We start from the raw sequence: 22,238 nt of genomic DNA, 5'->3' as shown, positions 1-22,238 counted from the left end.
GTAGCCGTCGATAATGGCAGAAGTGAATGCCGAGTTTGAAATGAAAAGCGTGTCGAGTGGAGTTGGAGAAGAGGAATTGACAACAGTAGTGTCGAAGAATGTAATGAAAAAGAAAAGTGTCAATAATTGAAGGAGATGATAGTATATCGGACAAGGATTTGTTTATTGTTGGGATGCAATTTTTTTATGAGGATGTTTATCTGGGAAATCCTTTTGGGGTCTCGAAGAGGGTGAATCGTATGTTGGGAAAAGTTAAATAAATCAGAGTGACCAGGAGTGGGCTTAATTAATTTTGTGTCTGAGGAACAGAGGAAGAGGACAGTGGGCCTCACAAGAATCGAGTCACCCAAAGTATCGTGCTTTGAACTCCGAAGTAGGGTGTCGATGGAAGGTAAGGAGGAAAACCTTGTGACAGGAATCCCAGGTGTGGTTAGTGCCCGTCGCTTGACCCGCATGGTGGAAGGAAGAAAGTTTGTCGGTTCTATTGTTTTTTGATCATGAGCACCTCCATACGCATGTGAAGCTGGGGTATATGAGTTACACACTAAGAGCTTTTGTCGCCAGTGTAAAAATTGTAAAGGATTTGGCCATGTTTCAAGTGTGTGCAGACGGGTGGAGTATACAGATTGGAGTGAAGAATGGCCTTGTTGCAATTGTGGTGGGGATCATGCCCCAGAGTTCATGGAGTGCCCTTTAAGGGTGAAGGAGGTTTAGGTGGCAAACGTTAGGGCGGTCCATCAGATCTCCTATGCGGAGGCAATCAAAATAATTGAGTAAACAAGTGAAGTTGACGAAATGGTAGTTGATGCACCAATGGCCATAGTCAATCGGCCTATTTGTCAACCAAGAGAACCGGACATGCTGTATGTAAAGAAAGTGGATTTTGTGGCGTTCATTGCAACTGTGTTAAACTGCACAGCTAAAGTAGAAAGGAAATCTAAGAAATTGGAACGCATTGTGGCTGCGGCAGGAAAGTATCTGTGTTTTCAGGAATTCAATGAATTATTGATTTAAACAGATGAAGCAAGGAGGATGTTGATGAGTGATTTTCGGCTAGTCAGTATGAGTATTTTTATCCACATCAATTTAGTCTTTTGGGATCTTTTATATAATTCCGCACAGTTGGTGGCGACAATACACATTTTTGCATGTAGTTCGCCATAAAACCCAAAGAAGAAGAAGCGTAAACGGAAATGAACAGTGACCAAGAACAATTTCCACGTTAGCGTTTTTATTGTTGTTATTTAGACGTTTATTAACATAATGGAACTTAAAATATGACTAATTTAACTGCACAGCATCACATACTTACAGGACTTCGTTGACAAATGTTATCGAGGTAACGCTAGCCAGCGGCTAACGTTAACTAACAATGGCTAACAGTATGGTTTTTCACACTCAAATAGCCTCCATCATGGAGGTGCTAGCAAATCAGCCGTGGCAGACATCTGCAAACTCGTAGACGACGACTATGCAGTGTTTCGTTTGGAAATATCTCAAAGCCAGAAAGAAAACAGGGCATTGCAGAGGAAACTACAGCTACTGGAACTGAAGGTAGCACGGGAGCGCGTCCTCACCAGTCGTCCAAGTAGTGTCAAGATCCTCGACCGCTACAGAGGAATGGCAAGAGGTACTGTACATGTTGCAGAAGGCCGAGCTTGCGCGGTCTGTCGCCGTTCATATTTACTGCATTTCCTATTATTAACGCAATGAAAACAATGTGATGCATCGACCACAATACATTTATCAATAAATAGTATGTCAATAAGTTATGAGAAGTGTTACCTTACAACCTGCCAATTATAGCCAGTTTCAAAACGGTCAATAGTGTACAATATAGCGTTGAGCATTGACAGTAGTTAACCTAACCACCTCTTTTCCCCAATCACACTCTCAGGTGAAGGACATCTCACTGGAGGCCACAGGAGCTTTGTGAAGCCAGTGGGACACAATACATGGAGAGATGACCAACCAATCACTGTTGATGAGGAGTGGAACCTCAACCCAGCACGTTATCGTGATAGAGGTTAGTGTAATAATGTTACATAAAAAAATTAGTTACTTTGTAAATCAAATGTGGCCTGTTTTTATTTCAGAAAGGCTCTCCTCCGCTATTCACTTGCTTACATGTACATCCTTATTTATCTGCCATAAGGGAGCTTGTGAAACTTCCCTACAACATTTATCCAATTCTACCCATGTACTGGTTACAACCTCCTCTCTTCTTGTGTCAGTCTGCAGATGCAGAGGCTGCACGTCCTGGGGTCAAGCAGGAGAGGACTGAAGGAGAGGAGGACCCACAGCAAAGCAGAGACATCCAGACTGGACCGGTTGGAGCGCCCCCTGTAGCCACGGAGGACACCGCCCCAGCGCAGTCCAGTATTCCCGACACAGCATCACAGAGGTCATTGGAACGCCAAACGCTGTCCCTCAAGTCAGAGACGGACACTGAGACTTTAACTGTAACACACAGGCTCTTACACACAGGATCTGATCACAGGTCAGACCCAGAGAGACTGGGGCTGGGGCCACTGGGCTGTCCTCCTGTTCCCGGCTCAGAATACTTACCGGTTTTTCACCAAAGCCAGAGGACGGTTCATTCCCGTGGAGATGGTGAGGTGTTATACACTGACGTTGATCACCTGTCTTGTTCTTACGCTACAGAGATGGACCCTGGCAACGTATCCTTGCATTTAGAGACACACACTGATCTGTCTAGAGGGGACTGGAACCAGTACAGTAGTAGTGTATACTCTGAAGGGTGCCTAGATAAGAAAAGGGAGGTTATAGTGGTAGATGAGGTGACTGTGAAAATGGAGGGTGACGCTCCTCCCACATCAAATGCAGATAGTCACCTAGGAGACAGACACTCACAGGGCAGAGATTTCTTAGATTACAGGGAAAGCTTAGAGACAAATCCAAATGTTGCGATCCACTCCCCTTTACACCGTTCAGGGATCGCAACCCAGTGTCCACGTTGATGGGGCCTTCTGATTCACATGGCCGTGCCCTTTTGGATCAGGCATTGAAGTCAAACGACAGGGCTAGAGCCCAGGCTCGGGGAGGGGGAGCAACATCAGGCAAAAAACAGGGGGTGAAACCCTTCAGCTGTACCCAGTGTCATATGCGCTCGCCCAGGCTGGCAACCTGAAAAGGCACCAGAGGGTCCACACAGGGGAGAAACCTTTCAGCTGTACCCAGTGCCATGCGTTTTGCCCAGGCTGGTGACCTGAAAAGGCATCAGAGGGTCCACACAGGGGAGAAACCCTACAGCTGCCCCCAGTGTGAGAAAGAGAAGGAGGTTCTCCCACCAGCACCATTTGAAGATGCACCTGAAGATCCACACGGAAGAGAGGCCGTTCGCCTGTATGCATTGCGGGAAGAGGTTCTCAGAGAGGAGCTACCTCAGGATACACCAGCAGAAAAACCATTCCACTCTATAACATAGAAAGTAACCATTCCACTCGATAGCTTCTGGGACATTTAGATCAATCTCTGCATTAAAGACAAAGATGAACTTTCATTGTTGTCAGCAGAAAAAGATCCACAGATGCATTTGGATTAACGAGTAACAGATTTCAGTGTTGAATATTGCATCCAGACATTGTGTGATATACAGTGGGAGAACAAGTATTTGATACACTGCCGATTTTGCAGGTTTTCCCTACTTACAAAGCATGTAGAGTGTCTGTAATTTTTTATCATAGGTACACTTAAACTGTGAGAGAGTGGAATCTAAAACAAAAATCCAGAAAATCACATTGTATGATTTTAAGTAATTAATTTGCATTTTATTGCATGACATAGTATTTGATCACCTACCAACCAGTAAGAATTCCGGCTCTCACAGACCTGTTAGTTTTTCTTTAAGAAGCCCTCCTGTTCTCCACTCATTACCTGTATTAACTGCACCTGTTTGAACTCGTTACCTTTATAAAAGACACCTGTCCACACACTCAATCAAACAGACTCCAACTTCTCCACAATGGCCAAGACCAGAGAGCTGTGTAAGGACATCAGGGATAAAATTGTAGACCTGCACAAGGCTGGGATGGGCTACAGGACAATAGGCAAGCAGCTTGGTGAGAAGGCAACAACTGTTGGCGCAATTATTAGAAAATTGAAGAAGTTCAAGATGACGGTCAATCAACCTCGGTCTGGGGTTCCATGCAAGATCTCACCTCGTGGGGCATCAATGATCATGAGGAAGGGTGAGGATCAGCCCAGAACTACACGGCAGGACCTGGTCAATGACCTGAAGAGACCTGGGACCACAGTCTCAAAGAAAACCATTAGTAACACACTACGCCGTCATGGATTAAAATCCTGCAGCGCCACGCAAGGTCCCCTGCTCAAGCCAGCGCATGTCCAGGCCCGTCTGAAGTTTGCCAATGACCATCTGGATGATCCAGAGGAGGAATGGGAGAAGGTCATGTGGTCTGATGAGACAAAAATAGAGCTTGTTGGTCTAAACTCCACGCGCCGTGTTTGGAGGAAGAAGAAGGATGAGTACAACCCCAAGAACACCATCCCAACCGTGAAGCATGGAGGTGGAAACATCATTCTTTGGGGATGCTTTTCTGCAAAGGGGACAGGACGACTGCACCGTATTGAGGGGAGGATGGATGGGGCCATGTATCGCGAGATCTGGCCAACAACCTCCTTCCTCAGTAAGAGCATTGAAGATGGTCGTGGCTGGGTCTTCCAGCATGACAACGACCCGAAACACACAGCCAGGGCAACTAAGGAGTGGCTCCGTAAAGCATCTCAAGGTCCTGGAGTAGCCTAGCCAGTCTCCAGAACTGAACCCAATGAAAATCTTTGGAGGGGAGCTGAAAGTCCGTATTGCCCAGCGACAGCCCCCGAAACCTGAAGGATCTGGAGAAGGTCTGTATGGAGGAGTGGGCCAAAATCCCTGCTGCAGTGTGTGCAAACCTGGTCAAGACCTACAGGAAATGTATGATCTCTGTAATTGCAAACAAAGGTTTCTGTACCAAATATTAAGTTCTGCTTTTCTGATGTATCAAATACTTATGTCATGCAATAAAATGCAAATTAATTACTTAAAAATCATACAATGTCATTTTCTGGATTTTTGTTTTAGATGCCATCTCTCACAGTTGAAGTGTACCTATGATAAAAATTACAGACCTCTACATGCTTTGTAAGTAGGAAAACCTGCAAAATCGGCAGTGTATCAAATACTTGTTCTCCCCACTGTATAAAGCAAATATAAGCCTAAAAAGTCTGTTACATATTGTGTTTGTACTGTGTAGGCCAGTGGTCACCAACCTTTTCAAGATCACTTACGCAGTCAAAAAGCAAGCTGAGCTATCCGACTGGCCAGTGCAGTAGGTGCACTCGATGTACTCACAGATCTCTCGTCCGCCGGGTAGGTGGAGTTTGTCTTTTCAGACAAATGAAATGGTTCAAAATGGGAACACTTTGCTTACCCGGTGCGCAGGGCTTCTAAATCAAGTGCACCTACCCAACAGCGCTACACATCGTCGGCTTTTCTACAGAAATGTTTAGTGATCGACTAAGAATGCCTTGAAGATCGCAGTTGACCGGTTGGTGACCACTGGTGTAGGCTATATGATGTTCACAAATGCCTATTTTATTACATCCATTCACCTACTAGATTTTTTCACCAAGACAATTTTAATGACAAAAATGAATGCAGTTTATTTAATGCTGATTTTTTTGTTGTTCTGTGTGTGGTTTTCATATGGTATATTTAAAACTTGTTTGTTTACTAGACACAAAATGGGCTTTTCATTCTAAAACTTTAATTGACTCTCTTTAGTATACATCTGATCTCACCCTATTCTGCATACACCCGACAGCACTTTATAACCAACATCTAATCAAATCAAAGTTCACTGGTCGCATACACAGATTTGCAGATGCTATTGCAGGTGCAGCCAAATGCTTGTGTTACTAGCTCCAACAGTGCAGTAATTAATACCTAGTAATACAAAACAATACACACAATACTAAAAGTAGAAATTAAGAAATATCAGAACGAGCGTTGTCAGAGTCCGGAATATACAGTGCCTTCAGAAAGTATTCATACCCCTTGACTTATTCCATATTTTGTTGTTACAGCCTGAATTCAAAATTGATTAAATCTTTTTTTTCCCTCACCCATTTATACACAATACCACATAATGACAAAGTGAAAACATGTTTTTAGACATTTTTGCTAATTTATTGATAATGAAATACAGATATCTCATTTACGTAAGTGTTCACACCAGTCAATACTTTTGTAGAAGCACCTTTGGCAGCGATGACATTTGCTCATGATTATTTTCAAAAATTCTTCAAGCTCTGTCAAATTGGTTATTGGTCATTGCTAGACAGCCATTTTCAGGTCTTGCCATAGATTTTCAAGTAGATTCAAGTAAAAACTGTAACTCGTCCACTCAGGAACATTCACTGTCTTCTTGGTAAGCAACACCAGTGTAGATTTGGCCTTGTGTTTTAGGTTATTGTTGTGCTGAAAGGTGAATTCATCTCCTAGTGTCTGGTGGAAAGCAGACTGAACCAGGTTTTCCTCTAGGATTTGTCTGTGCTTAGCTCCATTCCATTTCTTTTTTTATCCTGAAAAACTCCCCAGTTCATAACGAATTAGAAGTATAACCACAACATGATGCAGCCATCACTATGCTTGAAAATATATAGAGTGATACTCAGTGATGTGTTGGATTTGCCCCAAACATAGCACTTTGTATTCAGAACAAAAAGTGAATTGTTTGCCACATTTTTTTGCAGTATTAATTTAGTGCCTTGTTGCAAACAGGGTGCATGTTTTGGAATATGTGTATTCTGTACAGGCTTCCTTCTCTGTCATTTATGTTAGTACTGTGGAGTAACTACAATGTTGTTGATACATCCTCAGTTATCTCAAATCACGTTTCATTAAACTCTGTAACTGTTTTAAAGTCACCATTGGCCTCATGGTGAAATCCCTGAGCGGTTTCCTTCCTCTCTGGCAACTGAGTTAGGAAGGACACATGTATCTTTGAAGTGACTGGGTGTATTGATACGCCATCCAAAGTGTAATCAATAACTTCACCATACTCAAAGGGATATTCAATGTTTGCTTTTTTTTCTCTCCAATAGGTGCCCTTCTTTGCGAGGCATTGGAAATCTACTTTCATGGGATTTCCTCAACATTCTAAAGGGCCCATTGTGACATCATGACTTCCAACATTATATTCTATTCACTGTAAACAACAATGTAACTTTTGACAAACATCTGCTACTTTGACCACTTTCCCAACAAGTTAGACAAAGTTTGTGTATGAACTCTTCCTCTACTTCTCTGCTATTCAAATCTGAAATCATAGCAAAAATATATATTCTACCAATCTAACGATACAGCTGTTTTAGTAACCTCATTAAAAATACTGAAATTCGGACCACTTTCCCAACAAGTTTGACAAAAAGTTAGTGTAGGAAATCTTCCTCTGCTTTTCAAATATGAAATCAGAGCTGTTTTAGTAACCGCAGCAACTGCTTTCATTGAGCTAACCTCCCACTGTCATGTAACTCTGTTGGTGACGTTTCCTGGTTACCATAGCAACATTTGGTCTCACTGCATTAATAGCCCCGCTTACTCAGTCTGTTTGAAGTGCCACAATTATCGTTTTCTACTGGTAAGAAGTCACAAAAACATTGAAACCAGTACACACACAAACACACACTCCTTCCACAAGGATCTGCTGTCCCGATCGACAAGCCCATCTTGACGTTGTTTCACAAGAGAGGTACGCGCTGTTGATCAAGCTACTACCACAGAAAATAATACCCTGCTGGATCCAGTGTTAATTTCTCAACCACAAAGTTGCTTCCATTCAGGTGTGCTCAGGTACTAAAGCTATCACAACCCAGTGTACTGCATTTTCACTTCAGAAATCTCTCAGGTATGAATGTTGACCAAAACATTGGTATCACATTTCACTGCTTGCATTAGCTCTGTCTTCATGTAAGTATATAAAAAAAAAAACATCAAAATAAATTAACGGTCTACATTTGGATTTCAAATAATGAATCTCAGATGTACAGTATGCTATGCACAGTTAATTTGTGTCGCCCCTGGGGGCCGAGGTGCTCAGAGGGAATGGGTTCCCCCGTTCCAGGCAGTGAGTCCCTCTTCCCACTGATCCTCCTCCAGCCCAGAGAGGACTTCATGAACATCCCACTGTTGTCCAAATACGTTGTGAAAAAATGTTTTTCATTTACTTAACTTCAACAATGCCTCATTGTCTTCTGTTATTACAGTTTGCATATACTGTGGTATTCTAGTAGGAGGGTGTATAAAAGAGTAGTAGTCAGAGTGTAGTTATTTCTGATGAAATGTGTGATCTAATTGCCCCACAATCCAAAGTAATAAGGTTGACATAGTAGTATATCAAAGTAATTGGACCAATTATTTTACTACATTTTAACTTGGACTATAGTTAAGTGCTTAAAACTGCAAAAATACTTTTAAACAGGTCAAGCAAGTCCCACAATTTTACTTCATGTAAAATTACCATCTAGTTATTATTATTCTTTAGCACGCTACTCCTCTTACACAATTTAAGATAGAAACACCATTCAAACTTTAAAACAAGTTTTGATATATTTTATACTTTTTAAACTATTAAGATTTTTGTCCATCTACTTCCATGGAATTTCCTCAGCATTCTAAAGGGCCCATTGTGACATGACTCCCACCATTCAAAATCAGCTACTTGACCAATTTTCCCAACAAGTTAGATAATAACTTAGAGCGTCTGAAAGAGATCCAGAGAGGATAGGTTTTTAGACAGGTTGGATTTCTTGCGTTTTATAGCCATGGTGATCAGCTGCACTGCACTTATAGAGCGGAAAACACAGAAATTAAAGATGTGGTAGTTGCAGCAGCAGAGAAATATTTGGGTGTGAGAGATTGCGGGTTGTTCACAGAAGCGCTCCGAAGATGGATTAGCCTGGAAAAGGTCTAATATTTTTTTTTTTTATTTTTTAGCACAGAAGATCTACATGGAGTTGAGAGAAGGGGTTCCATCCTCCCAAGCCGGCAGCCTGGTGTAGGATCTCTTAGGGCCAAAGTTGTGGGATGGGGTGGTGGGTTTTTGGGCATAGTGTATAGGTGCAGGGTTAGATGGTGGTGCAATTTAAACGTTAACCCTTTTCTCTTTTTTTGGGGACCAGAATGTGCAATCCGCACTCCGACCTGTGAATAGCAGCAATACCCAACACAGGCGTCCAGTCTGCTGTAAAATCACACGGAGAAGAAGTAAACGACCCAGATAGTGGACATACATGAGCAGGCGTATACATTCCTGAATTAGATGTGCAAATACTGTATGTAGAAGACTAACAGATGAACTGTCTGTATACGCTGTTGAACTGTTGGCGATAGTAGTTGCCCTCCAGTGGGTGGAGGGTGTTCAACCTGTCAGAATTGTATGATGCTCAGATTATCTGTCTATTGAATAGTTTATCCTCTGGCAAATCTAATAGGAGTGATCTACTATTGGAGGCATTAATATTATTGTGGAGAATCGAGAGACTGAGTGTAGTAGTGTGATTCTGCTGGGTCCCCGCCACTCGGGTGTGGAAGGGAATGAAATTGTAGACCAAAGGGCTTTAAAACTAGATATAATTCATATTCATACCCCACTGGGTTGAGGCCAAATGTAAGATCAGAGCCATTTTGATAGATGTGTGGCAGAAGAGGTGGGACTCCGAGCCCAAGGGCCGGCATTTATATGCCTTCAAAAGAAAGGTTGGTGGACCAAGATTCAAAAGGTCAGATTAGGAAGGAAGAGGTGGTGTTTGGCAAGCATATTAATGCTTTGTGCCTGGTCGATATAACGGTGGAGCATGTGTTGTAAGTATGTTGAGGAGAGGGAGAGATTGATGTTGGATGGGGTTGGGGGATGGGAAATTGTCTGTTGGAAGTTAGTAGGGCTCTTTTTTATTTTCTCAGAAGTACTGAGTTAGGTAGGAGGATTTAGAAATGTGGAGCTAATGTTGTAAACCGTGATTGACCACACACTCCAGCACGGTAGGTGGTGGCATGCACCTTAAACGTTTGTTTGCAGACCGCCAATCTACCAAAGAAGAAGTAAACGGAAACGAACAGTGACCAAGAACAATTTCCACGTTAGCGTTTTTGTTGTTATTTAGACGTTTATTAACCTTGGAACTCAAAATATGACAGGACTTGGTTGATATATGTTATCTAGGTAACGCTAGCTAGCTTCTAACAATGGCTAACTGTGTGGTTTTTTCACACTCCAAATAGCCTCCGTTATGGAGGTGCTAGCGAATGCAGCCGTGGCAGAGATCTGTAAACTCGTAGACGACGACTATGCAGTGTTTCGATTGGAAATAACTCAAAGCCAGAAAGAAAACAGGACATTGCGGAGGAAACTACAGCTACTGGAACTGAAGGTGGCACGTGAGCGCGCAGAGAGGACAATGCGAGAGCGCGTCCTCGCCAGTCGTCCAAATAGTGTCAAGATCCTCGACCAATACAGAGGGATGGCAAGAGGTACATTTTGCAAAAGGACGAGGCTTCGGGGCCTGTCGCCCCGTTTGCCTCTGCGCATGTGTGACTTTAGATGCGTTATGAACCACATATGGTTAACCAGAATTGGGTCTTGGACAGTTTTGGGATATTTTGCAATAATTCCCCTGATTACTTAGCTATCTTGCACAAAGACACTATCATATTCTAACCAGATTTGATTTACTGCATTTCTTATTATTTACTCAATGAAAACAAGATGATGCATGGAACATAATCAATCTATAAATAGTATATCAAAAAGTTATGTGAAATGTTACCTTACATCCGTGACAATTCTAGACAGTGCCCGTGTCCGAATACCCATACTACATAGTTTAAACTGCATACTGTGTACTCATCGTCGCATACTATTTAGCAAGTACCTTTAGTAAAAAAGTATGCAGTATGCAACGGCCGCAACGCAGTAGCTGCTCCTGACTGGCTGAGTAGGTGGGGCAGGCCGAGTGCGCATGGATTTTTACAAATTCAACAGACATTACATTAACCAACCTTATAATGGCTAATTTCCAATTCGTTTAATTTCTCTAAACTCTAAATAGAATAGGAATAGAGTTATAGGCCTACTCAGACTGGTTATAGGCAACTTAACAGTCGACCTACACTGTAGCCCAGGGGTCAGCTTGGTCTCATAGTCTAGACCTAACATAGTAAATGTAAATCTGGGGGACCAAATTAAAATCATATGTTATGTTTGGTATGGTTACATAAGGCAGATGGTTACTTAAGGCAAAAACGAAGGTGGGTTGGTTGGTCGGATAATGCAAACATCTAGCAATCCGAAGGTTGCGAGTTCGAATCTCATTACGGTCAACTATAGCATTTTAGCTAATTGGCAACTGTAACTACTTATTACTTTTTAGGTACTTTGAAACTACATAGCATGTCCTCCCGAGTGGCGCAGTGGTGCCACTAGAGATCCTGGTTCGAATCCAGGCTCTGTCGTAGCCGGCCGCGACTGGGAGACCCATGGAGCGGCGCACAATTGGCCCAGCATCGTCCAGGGTAGGGGAGGGAATGGCCGGCAGGGATGTAGCCCCCTTATCAAGCCACAATACCCCATAATGACAAAACAAAAACAGGTTTTTAGAAATGTTTGCAAATCTATTCAAAATAAAACGGAAATATCACATTTACATAAGTATTCAGACCCTTTACTCAGTACTTTGTTGAAGCACCTTTGGCAGCGATTATAGCCTTGAGCCTTGAGAATGACGATACAAGCTTTTGGCCAACCTGTATTTGGGGAGTTTCTCCCATTCTTCTCTGCAGATCCTCTCATACTCTGTCAGGTTGGATGGGGAGCGCCGCTGCACAGCTATTTGGAGGTCTCTCCAGAGATGTTAGATCAGTTTCAAGTCCGGGCTCTGGCTGGGCCACTCAAGGACACTTCACTCTGCGGGCAGAGTGGGGTGAAGGTTCACCTTCCAACAGAACAACGACCCTAAGCACATGTCTTGGTTGTGTGCTTAGGGTCGTTGTCCTGTTGGAAGGTGAACTTCACCCCAGTCTGCCTTTTACTGAGAGTGGCTTCCGTCCTGGCCACTCTACCATAAAGGCCTGATTGGTGGATTGCTGCAGAGATGGTTGTCCTTCTGGAAAGTTCTCCTTTCTCCACAGAGGAACTCTGGAGCTCTGTCAGAGGCCCTTCTCCCCTGATTGCTCTGTTTGGCCGGGCGGCCAGCTCTTAGGAAGAGTCTTGGTGGTTCCAAGATCTGTGCCTCAACACGATCCTGTCTCGGAGCTCTACGGACAATTCCTTCGACCTCATGGCTTGGTTTTTTGCTCTGACATGCATTATCAACTGTGGGACCTTATATAGACAGGGGGTGTGCGTCTTAATACATTTGCAAAAATGTCTAAAAACCAGTTTTCCTTTGTCATTATGGGGTATTGTGTAGATTGATGAGGGAAATGTTTTTATTTAATCCATTTTAGAATAACCAAATGTGGAAAAAGTAAAGGGTCTGAATACTTTCCGAATGCACTGTATATACAGTACCAGTCAAAAGTTTGGACACATCTACTCATTCCAGGATTTTCACACACCTCCAGGCTGTGAAAGGGCTATTTCTACCAAGGAGAGTGATGGAGTGCTGCATCAGATGACCTGGACTCCACAATCCCCCGATCTCAACCCAATTGAGATGGTTTGGGATGAGTCGGACCGCAGAGTGAAGGAAAAGCAGCCAACAAGTGCTAAACATATGTGGAAAAGCATTCCAAGTGAAACTGGTTGAGAGAATGCCAAGAGTGTGCAAAGATGTCATCAAGGCTAAGGGTGGCTATTTGAAGAATCTCAAATATAAAATATATTTTGATTTGTTTAACACTTGTTTGGTTACTACATGATTCCATATGTGTTATTTCATAGTTTACAATGTAAAAAACAGTAAAAATAAAGAAAAACCCTTGAATGAGTAGGTGAGTCCAAACTATTGACTGGTAGTATAAATTAAATCAAATAGCCTAGTACACACACAAACTTTTCAAATGTTCAAATCAAAAGGCTATTGCACAGAAAAACGTGGACAGTCGGGTGCATCGCAATTTCCGAACCCCTGGACAGCAACATAAAACTAAAGCACTGATCATTGGGAACGAGATCATAATGACTGGTAAGGCTTCATCCATACATTAAATAATTAAATAGGTAGCCTACAAAACTAAAACAATCCATATGTTAACATCAAAAGGCCTGATTAACATGATGTCAATAATGCAGCCGCATCCCGAGTCTCCGGTGCGGACACGTTCAGAAATCAAAAGATGGTTTAGTATTTTGTTTAAAAGCCCTGACGAAGGCCAAGAAACACTTTTCAATGAGAAAACAGAAATCCACTTTGGCTGATAAAAATACTTGTTTTCAACGAGGTAGTGCCTACGATTCAATACTCGATAATTTTAAGGATGACAAAATCTACTTAGCCTGCATTTGAACACCACCGCAGAAGCTTCGCTATTACATTTTGGCATCTTACCAATTAAGTAACTTAGTTTTGTTGTTTGGCTACTCAAAGAGAAATAGGGCTCTTCACTAGCAGCCCACCTCTTCCAATGCATTGTGGAAAAGTGTGCATCGAATTCTACTAGATGAAGAGCTGAGATGAGTATAACATCCTGGCATTTAAAACATCTCGATTTTCGCAAAATGCACATACTATAAAACGTTCTATTTTCACATACTGAGAATCCGTCATGCGCGATTGCCTTGTTTCCCTATATTCGTTGATTTCGGTAGCGCATCCCCTTATCTAATTGATCCGCTGTTGTCAAAGACGATTAGTATTTAAAGTATACTCGATTTTCAAAAGTCGCATAGTATTAAACTTAATGTTTTCGCTACTCAAACGGCATACTATTTAGGACGCAAGTATGGGCATTCGGACATGTGTAACGGTAGCTAACCACTTTTGTACATCTCGCTGTTCCGTACATTGAACCTTATTTTAGCGCCCCAAAAACGTAATACTTCCAGGTCACTGTAATATGAATACCATGTAAAACATCAATTTCTCCCCTTTCCAGCAAAATCAATGACGAGACCTTCATGCTCCGGTCTCCGCATGATTGAAGAAAGCAATGGAGCTCCGCCGGGTCTTTTAAAAAATGGCGGGTTGGGGAAGCTAAAGCGTCTGCGTCATAGTGAAAGGGGGAGTTATGTCGTGGCTTTTTTCACCCGATTTGTCCAATTTATCACCTCTAAAATGTAAATAAAACACTATAAAGAGTTTATATAATGTCTCATCACATACCTATTTGAAGGGTTGTGTCGAATTTGAAATAGGGTTTTTAGGCGGCACTAAATGTATCTTCAGAATTAAACTGTGGGTGTCATGGTTTTTGAGAGTCATGTGGCTTGCGTAATTCCTCGAAAAATTAACAATTGATTGAATTAACTATTGATGAACTCACGGTAATTAACTTTACACTCACCATTGATCATTTCTTGTTTTTAATATGCGAGAGCGCTACCCTGGTGGAAAGAGCTGTATGCACAGAATGAGTTGAATAATGCGTGCCGTACACTTAATGTGACACTTCAAGTACAGCGTCAGCCGGGTCAGTTTGTTCAACTATTTACATTTACATTTACATTTTAGTCATTTGTCAGACGCTCTTATCAGAGCGACTTACAGGAGCAATTAGGGTTAAGTGCCTTGCTCGGGCACATTAACGCTCATTTAGCAGACGCTCTTAGCCAGAGCGACTCACAAATTGGTGCGTTCACCCTATAGCCAGTGGGATAACCACTTTACAATTTGGGGGGTTAGAAGGATTACTTTATCCCTATCCCAGGTATTCCTTAAAGAGGTGGGGTTTCAAATGTCTCCGGAAGGTGGTGAGTGACTCCGCTGTCCTGGCGTCGTGAGGGAGCTTGTTCCACCATTGGGGTGCCAGAGCAGCGAACAGTTTTGACTGGGCTGAGCGGGAGCTATGCTTCCGCAGAGGAAGGAGCCAGCAGGCCAGAGGTGGATGAACGCAATGCCCTCGTTTTGGGTGTAGGGACTGATCAGAGCCTGAAGCAGAGTGCAGTTCCTCACTGCTCCATAGGCAAGCACCATGGTCTTGTAGCGGATGCGAGCTTCAACTGGAAGCCAGTGGAGTGTGCGGAGGAGGGGGGTGCGTGAGAGAACTTGGGAAGGTTGAACCCAGACGGGCTGCGGCATTCTGGATGAGTTGTAGGGGTTTAATGGCACAGGCAGGGAGGCCAGCCAACAGCGAGTTGCAGTAGTCCAGACGGGAGATGACAAGTGCCTGGATTAGGACCTGTGCCGCTTCCCTGTGTAAGGCAGGTCTCTCTCCGAATGTTGCTAGAGCACTGAACCTGCAGGAGCGGGTCACCGCCTTGATGTTGGCGGAGAAACGACAGGGGTGTTGTCCAGGGTCACGCCTAGGCTCTTCGCAGAGACTCTGGGAGGAGGACACAGCGGAGTTGTCAACCGTGATGGCGAGATCATGGAACGGGCAGTCCTTCCCCGGGAGGAAAGAGCAGCTCCGGTCTTGCCAGGGTTCAGCTTGAGGTGGTGATCCGTCATCCATACTGATATGTCTGCCAGACATGCAGAGATGCGATTCGCCACCTGGTTATCAGAAGGGGAAAGGAGAAGAATTATTTGTATCGTCGCGTAGCAATGATAGGAAAGGCCATGTGAGGATATGACAGAGCCAAGTGACTTGGTGTATAGGGAGAAAAGGAGAGGGCCTAGACTGAGCCCTGGGGACACCAGTGGTGAGAGCACGTGTGCGGAGACAGCTTCCGTTCAACTATTACCATGTCAATCAACGCTGAATCGAAACTTGGCTCACACCACAGATTTTGATGCCAACACAATCGCTACAGTCCCATTAGTTTTCATTGTAGCCTCGTTTGAATGCTGCGGTTGCCCACATTGTACGACGGAGTTAGCTACCGTACAATATAGCATTGAGCATTGACAGTAGCTAACCTAACCACCTCTTTTCCCCCCAATCCGTCTCCGGTGAAGGACATCTCACTGGAGGCCACAGGAGCTTTGTGAAGCCAGCGAGAGAAAACACATGGAGAGATGACCAACCAATCACAGTTGATGAGGGGAGTGGAACCTCAACCCAGCACGTTATGGTGATAGAGGTTAGTGTCATAGTGTAACATAAAAAATTACAGTACATGAAATGTGGCCAGCTTATTTCAGAAAGGCTCCCCTCAGCTATTCACTTGCTTACATGTACATCCTAATTTATAGCTTGCGAGACTTCCCTATGACATTGTTATCCAATTCAACTCATGTACCAGTAATAACCTCCTCTCTTCTTGTGTCAGTCTGTAGATGCAGAGGCTGCAGGTCCTGGAGGATTGTCTCTGGTCAAGCAGGAGAGGACTGAAGGAGAGGAGGACCCACGACACACCAGAGACATCCAGATTGGAGCAGCGGCTGGAGTGGCGCCCCCTGTAGCCACGAAGGACCACACACGCCTCGCCCCAGCCCAGGACCAAATGCAACATTACAGAGGACAGTGGACGCTGAACACTGTCCTCAAGTCAGAGAAAGACACAGAGACTTTAACTGTAACACAAAGGCTTTTACACACAGGATCTGACCACAGGTCAGACTCAGAGAGATTGGGGCTGGGGCCACTGGGCTGTCCTCCTGCTCCCAGCTCAGAGTATTTACTTTACGGTAACCCGAGCCCAAGGACAGTTCATTCCCATCAGACTCAGGTGACGCATTAGAGACTGGCAATGATCCGTCTTGCTCTTACACTACAGAGATAGAGCCTGGCAACATGCCCTTGGGTTTAGAGACTCATAATAATCTGTCTAGAGGGGACTGACCGTACAGTAGTAGTGTATACTCTGAAGGGTGCCTAGATAAGAAAGAGGTGGTTATAGTCGTAGATGAGGTGAAAGTGGAGGGCGACGCTCCTCCCACATGGAATGTAGATAGTCATCTAGGAGCGGACCTCGCAGGGCAGTGATTTCTTAGATTACAGGGGAAGTTTAGGGACAAATCTAAATGTCTTGCCACCCACTCCCCTTTACACGCGTTCGGGGATCGCGACCCAGTGTCCACGACGATGGGGCCTTCCGATTCACATGGCACATCCTTTTCGATCAGGTATTGAACTCAAAGGACCAAAGGGCCAAGGCTCAGGGTGGGAAGCAACATCAGACAATAGTAATGAGAAACGTTTCCTCTGCATGTTCTGTAACAAAGGCTTCAGCTGCCTCCAGAAGGTGGAGATCCACCAGAGGGTCCACACAGGGGTGAAACCATTCAGCTGTACCCAGTGTCATATGCACTTCTCCCACTCGTCCAGCCTTAAGAGGCACCAGAGGGTGCACACAGGGGTGAAACCATTCAGCTGTACCCAGTGTCACATGCGCTTCGCGCCCAGGCTGGTGACTTGAAGAGGCACCAGAGGGTCCACACAGGGGAGAAACCCTATAGCTGTACCCAGTGTCACATGCGCTTCGCTCAGGCTGGCAACCTGAGGATGCACCTGAAGGTCCACACGGGAGAGAGGCCGTTCGCCTGTACGGACTGCGGGAAGAGGTTCTCAGAGAGGAGCTACCTCATGATACACCAGCAGAAAAACCATTCCACTCTATAACATAGAAAGTAATCTTTCCACTCGTTAGACGTTTAAGATCAAACCCTGCATTAAAGACAAAGATACATTTTAATTGATCCACAGATGCATTTGGAATAACGAGTAACAGATTTAAGTGTTGAATATTCAGGGTAGAATATTGCAACCATACATAGGAGATACAGTGCATTCGGAAAGTATTCAGACCCCTTGACTTTTTCCACATTTTGTTAAGTTACAACCCCTATTCTAAAATTGATTAAATAGTTTTTTTCCCCTCATCAATCTGCACACAATAACCCATAATGAAAAAAGCAAAAACAGGTTTTTAGACATTTTTGCACATTTATAAAAAATTACAAACTGAAATATAACATTTACATAATTATTCAGACCCTTTACTCAGTACTTTGTTGAAGCAGCTTTGGCAGCGATTACAGCATTGAGTATTCTTGGGTATGACGCTACTAGCTTGGCACACCTGTATTTGGGGAGTTTCTCCCATTCTTCTCTGCAGATCCAAGCTCTGTCAGGTTGGATGGGGAGCGTCGCTGCACAGCTATTTTCAGGTCTCCAGAGATGTTCGATCGGGTTCAAGTCCGGCTCTGGCTGGGCCACTCAAGGACATTAAGAGACTTGTCCCGAAGCCACTCCTGTGTTGTCTTGGCTGTGTGCTTAGGGTTGTTGTCCTGTTGGAAGGTGAACCTTCAACCCAGTCTGAGGTCCTGAGTGCTCTGGAGCATGTTTTCCATCAAGGATCTCTCTGTACTTTGCTCCGTTCATCTTTCCCTCGATCCTGACTAGTCTCCCAGTCCCTGCCGCTGAAAAACATCCACACAGCATGATGCTGCCCCCACCATGCTTCACCTTAGGAATTGTGCCAGGTTTCCTCCAGACGTGACGCTTGGCATTCAGACCAAAGAGTTCAATCTTGGTTTCATCAGACCAGAGAATCTAGTTTCTCGTGGTCTGAGAGTCCGTTAGGTGCCTTTTGGCAAACTCCAAGCGTGCTGTCATGTGCATTTTACTGAGGAGTGGCTTCTGTCAGGCCACTCTACCATAAAGGCCTGATTGGTGGAGTGCTGCAGAGATGGTTGTCCTTCTGGAAGGTTCTCCCATCTCCACAGAGGAACTCTGGAGCTCTGTCAAACTTCTTCCATTTAGGAAAGATGGAGGCCACTGTGTTCTTGGGGACCTTCAATGCTGCAGACATTTTTTGGTACCCTTCCCAGATACAGTGGGGAAAAAAAGTATTTAGTCAGCCACCAATTGTGCAAGTTCTCCCACTTAAAAAGATGAGAGAGGCCTGTAATTTTCATCATAGGTACACGTCAACTATGACAGACAAATTGTGAGAAAAAAAATCCAGAAAATCACATTGTAGGATTTGTAATGAATTTATTTGCAAATTATGATGGAAAATAAGTATGTGGTCACCTACAAACAAGCAAGATTTCTGGCTCTCACAGACCTGTAACTTCTTCTTTAAGAGGCTCCTCTGTCCTCCACCCGTTACCTGTATTAATGGCACCTGTTTGAACTTGTTATCAGTATAAAAGACACCTATCCACAACCTCAAACAGTCACACTCCAAACTCCACTATGGCCAAGACCAAAGAGCTGTCAAAGGACACCAAAAACAAAATTGTAGACCTGCACCAGGCTGGGAAGACTGAATCTGCAATAGGTAAGCAGCTTGGTTTGAAGAAATCAACTGTGGGAGCAATTATTAGGAAATGGAAGACATACAAGACCACTGATAATCTCCCTCGATCTGGAGCTCCACGCAGATCTCACCCGTGGGGTCAAAATGATCACAAGAACGGTGAGCAAAAATCCCAGAACCACCGGGGGGACCTAGTGAATGACTGCAGAGAGCTGGGACCAAAGTAACAAAGCCTACCATCAGTAACACACTACGCCCGCCAGGGACTCAAATCCTGCAGTGCAGGACGTGTCCCCCCTGCTTAAGCCAGTACCTGTCCAGGCCCGTCTGAAGTTTGCTAGAGTGCATTTGGATGATCCAGAAGAGGATTGGGAGAATGTCATATGGTCAGATGAAACCAAAATATAACTTTTTTGGTAAAAACTCAACTCGTCGTGTTTGGAGGACAAAGAATGCTGAGTTGCATCCAAAGAACACCATACCTACTGCTGAAGCATGGGGGTGGAAACATCATGCTTTGGGGCTGTTTTTCTGCAAAGGGACCAGGACGACTGATCCGTGTAAAGGAAAGAATGAGATGGGGCCATGTATCGTGAGATTTTGGTGAAAACCTCCTTCCATCAGCAAGGGCATTGAAGATGAAACATGGCTGGGTCTTTCAGCATGACAATGATCCCAAACACCCTCCCGGGCAATGAAGGAGTGGCTTCGTAAGAAGCATTTCAAGGTCCTGGAGTGGCCTAGCCAGTCTCCAGATCTCAACCCCATAGAAAATCTTTGGAGGGGAGTTGAAAGTCTGTGTTGCCCATCGACAGCCCCAAAACATCACTGCTCTAGAGGAGATCTGCATGGAGGAACGGGTCAAAATACCAGCAACAGTGTGTGAAAACCTTGCGAAGACTTACAGAAAACGTTTGACCTGTGTCATTGCCAACAAAGGGTATATAACAAAGTATTGAGAAACTTTTGTTATTGACCAGATACTTATTTTCCACCATAATTTGCAAATAAATTCATTAAAAATCCTACAATGTGATTTTCTGGATTTCTTTTTCTTCTCATTTTGTCTGTCATAGTTGACGTGTACCTATGATGAAATTACAGGCCTCTCTCATCTTTTTTTAAGTGGGAGAACTTGCACAATTGGTGGCTGACTATACTTTTTTTCCCCCACTGTCGTGCTTCGACACAATCCTATCTCGGAGCTCTCCGGACAATTCCTTCGACCTCATGGCTTGGTTTTTGCCCTGACATGCACTGTTAACTGTGGGACATTATATGACAGTTGTGTGTCTTTCCAAATCATGTCCAATCAATTGAATTTACCACAGGTGGACTCCAATCAAGTTGTAGAAACATCTCAAGGATGATCAATGGAAACAGGATGCACCTGAGCTCAATTTCGAGTCTCATAGCAAAGGGTCTGGATACTTATGTAAATAAGGTATTTCTGTTTTTTATTTTTAATACATTTGTAAAAATTTCTATAAACCTGTTTTCGCTTTATCATTATGGGGTATTGTGTGTAGATCGATGGATATTTTATTTAATCAATTTTAGAACAAGGCTGTAACGTAACAAAATGTGGAAAAGGGGAAGGGGTCTGAATAATTTCTGAATTCACTGTATATAAGCCTAAAAAGTTTGTTACATATTGTGTTTGTACTGTGTAGGCTAGTTGATGTTCACAAATGCTTATTCCATTACTTTAATTAAATTACTAAAAATAATTCCCAAGACACTTTTAATGAGAATTCATGCAGTTTATTAAGTTCATGCAGATGTTTTGTTGAGACTGATGTGTGGTTTTCATTGGTGTATTTCAAACTTGTTTATGTTTAATAAACACAAAATGGGACTTTTCATTCTAAGACTTTCATTGAGACTGATCTCACCCTTTTCTGCATACACAAAACAGTGCTTTATAAGCAAATATCTTACTAAATAATACTAACAAACCTACTGTACACATCAAAATAGTTTAGTCAGGTTTGTCTGACTTTTGACTTATCATAGCTGACTTATTTTTACTCACATCATATGTATGTCCTCCTGATTCCTGCTTATAAGCAAAAACTAAAGCAGGAAGCACCAGTGACTCGGTTAATAAAAAGTGGACAGATGACGCAGATGCTAAGCTACAGGACTGTTTTCTAGCACAGTCTGGAACATGTTCCGGGGATTCTTCAGATAGCATTGAGGAGTACACCACATCAATCACTGGCTTCATCAATAAGTGCATCGATGATGTCATCCCCACAGTGACCATACGTACATACCCCAACCAGAAGCCATGGATTACAGGAAACATCCGCACTGAGCTAAAGGGTAGAGCTGCCGCTTTCAAGGAGCGGGACTCTAACCCGGATGCTTATAAGAAATCCCGCTATGCCCAATGACGAACCATCAAACAGGCAAAGAGTCAATACAGGACTAAGATTGAATCGTACTACACCGGCTCTGACGCTCGTCGGATGTGGCAGGGCTTGAAAACTATTACAGACTACAAAGGGAAGCACAGCCGCGAGCTGCCCAGTGACACAAACTTCCAGACAAGCTAAACCACTTCTATGCTCGCCCATCGATGCAAGCAACACTGAAGCATGCATGAGAGCACCAGCTGTTCCGGATGACTATGTGATCACGCTCTCCGTGCCGATGTGAGTAAGACTTTTAAGCGGTCAAATTCCCGGCCGCAGGGCAAGACGATTACCAGGGACGTGTACTCTGAGCATGTGCTGACCAACTGGCAAGTGTCTTCACTGACATTTTCAACATGTCCCTGACTGAGTCTGTAATACCAACATGCTTCAAGCAGACCATCTAGTCCCTGCCTAAGGACTCCCGACCGAGCACTGCGTCTGTAGCCATGAAGTGCTTTGAAAGGCTGGTCATGGCTCACATCAACAC

This window comes from Coregonus clupeaformis, unplaced genomic scaffold (genome assembly GCF_020615455.1).
Source record: "Coregonus clupeaformis isolate EN_2021a unplaced genomic scaffold, ASM2061545v1 scaf0997, whole genome shotgun sequence".
Lineage (NCBI taxonomy): Eukaryota > Metazoa > Chordata > Actinopteri > Salmoniformes > Salmonidae > Coregonus > Coregonus clupeaformis.
The sequence above is the reverse complement of the archived record's forward strand: the minus strand, read 5'-3'. Positions refer to the sequence as shown.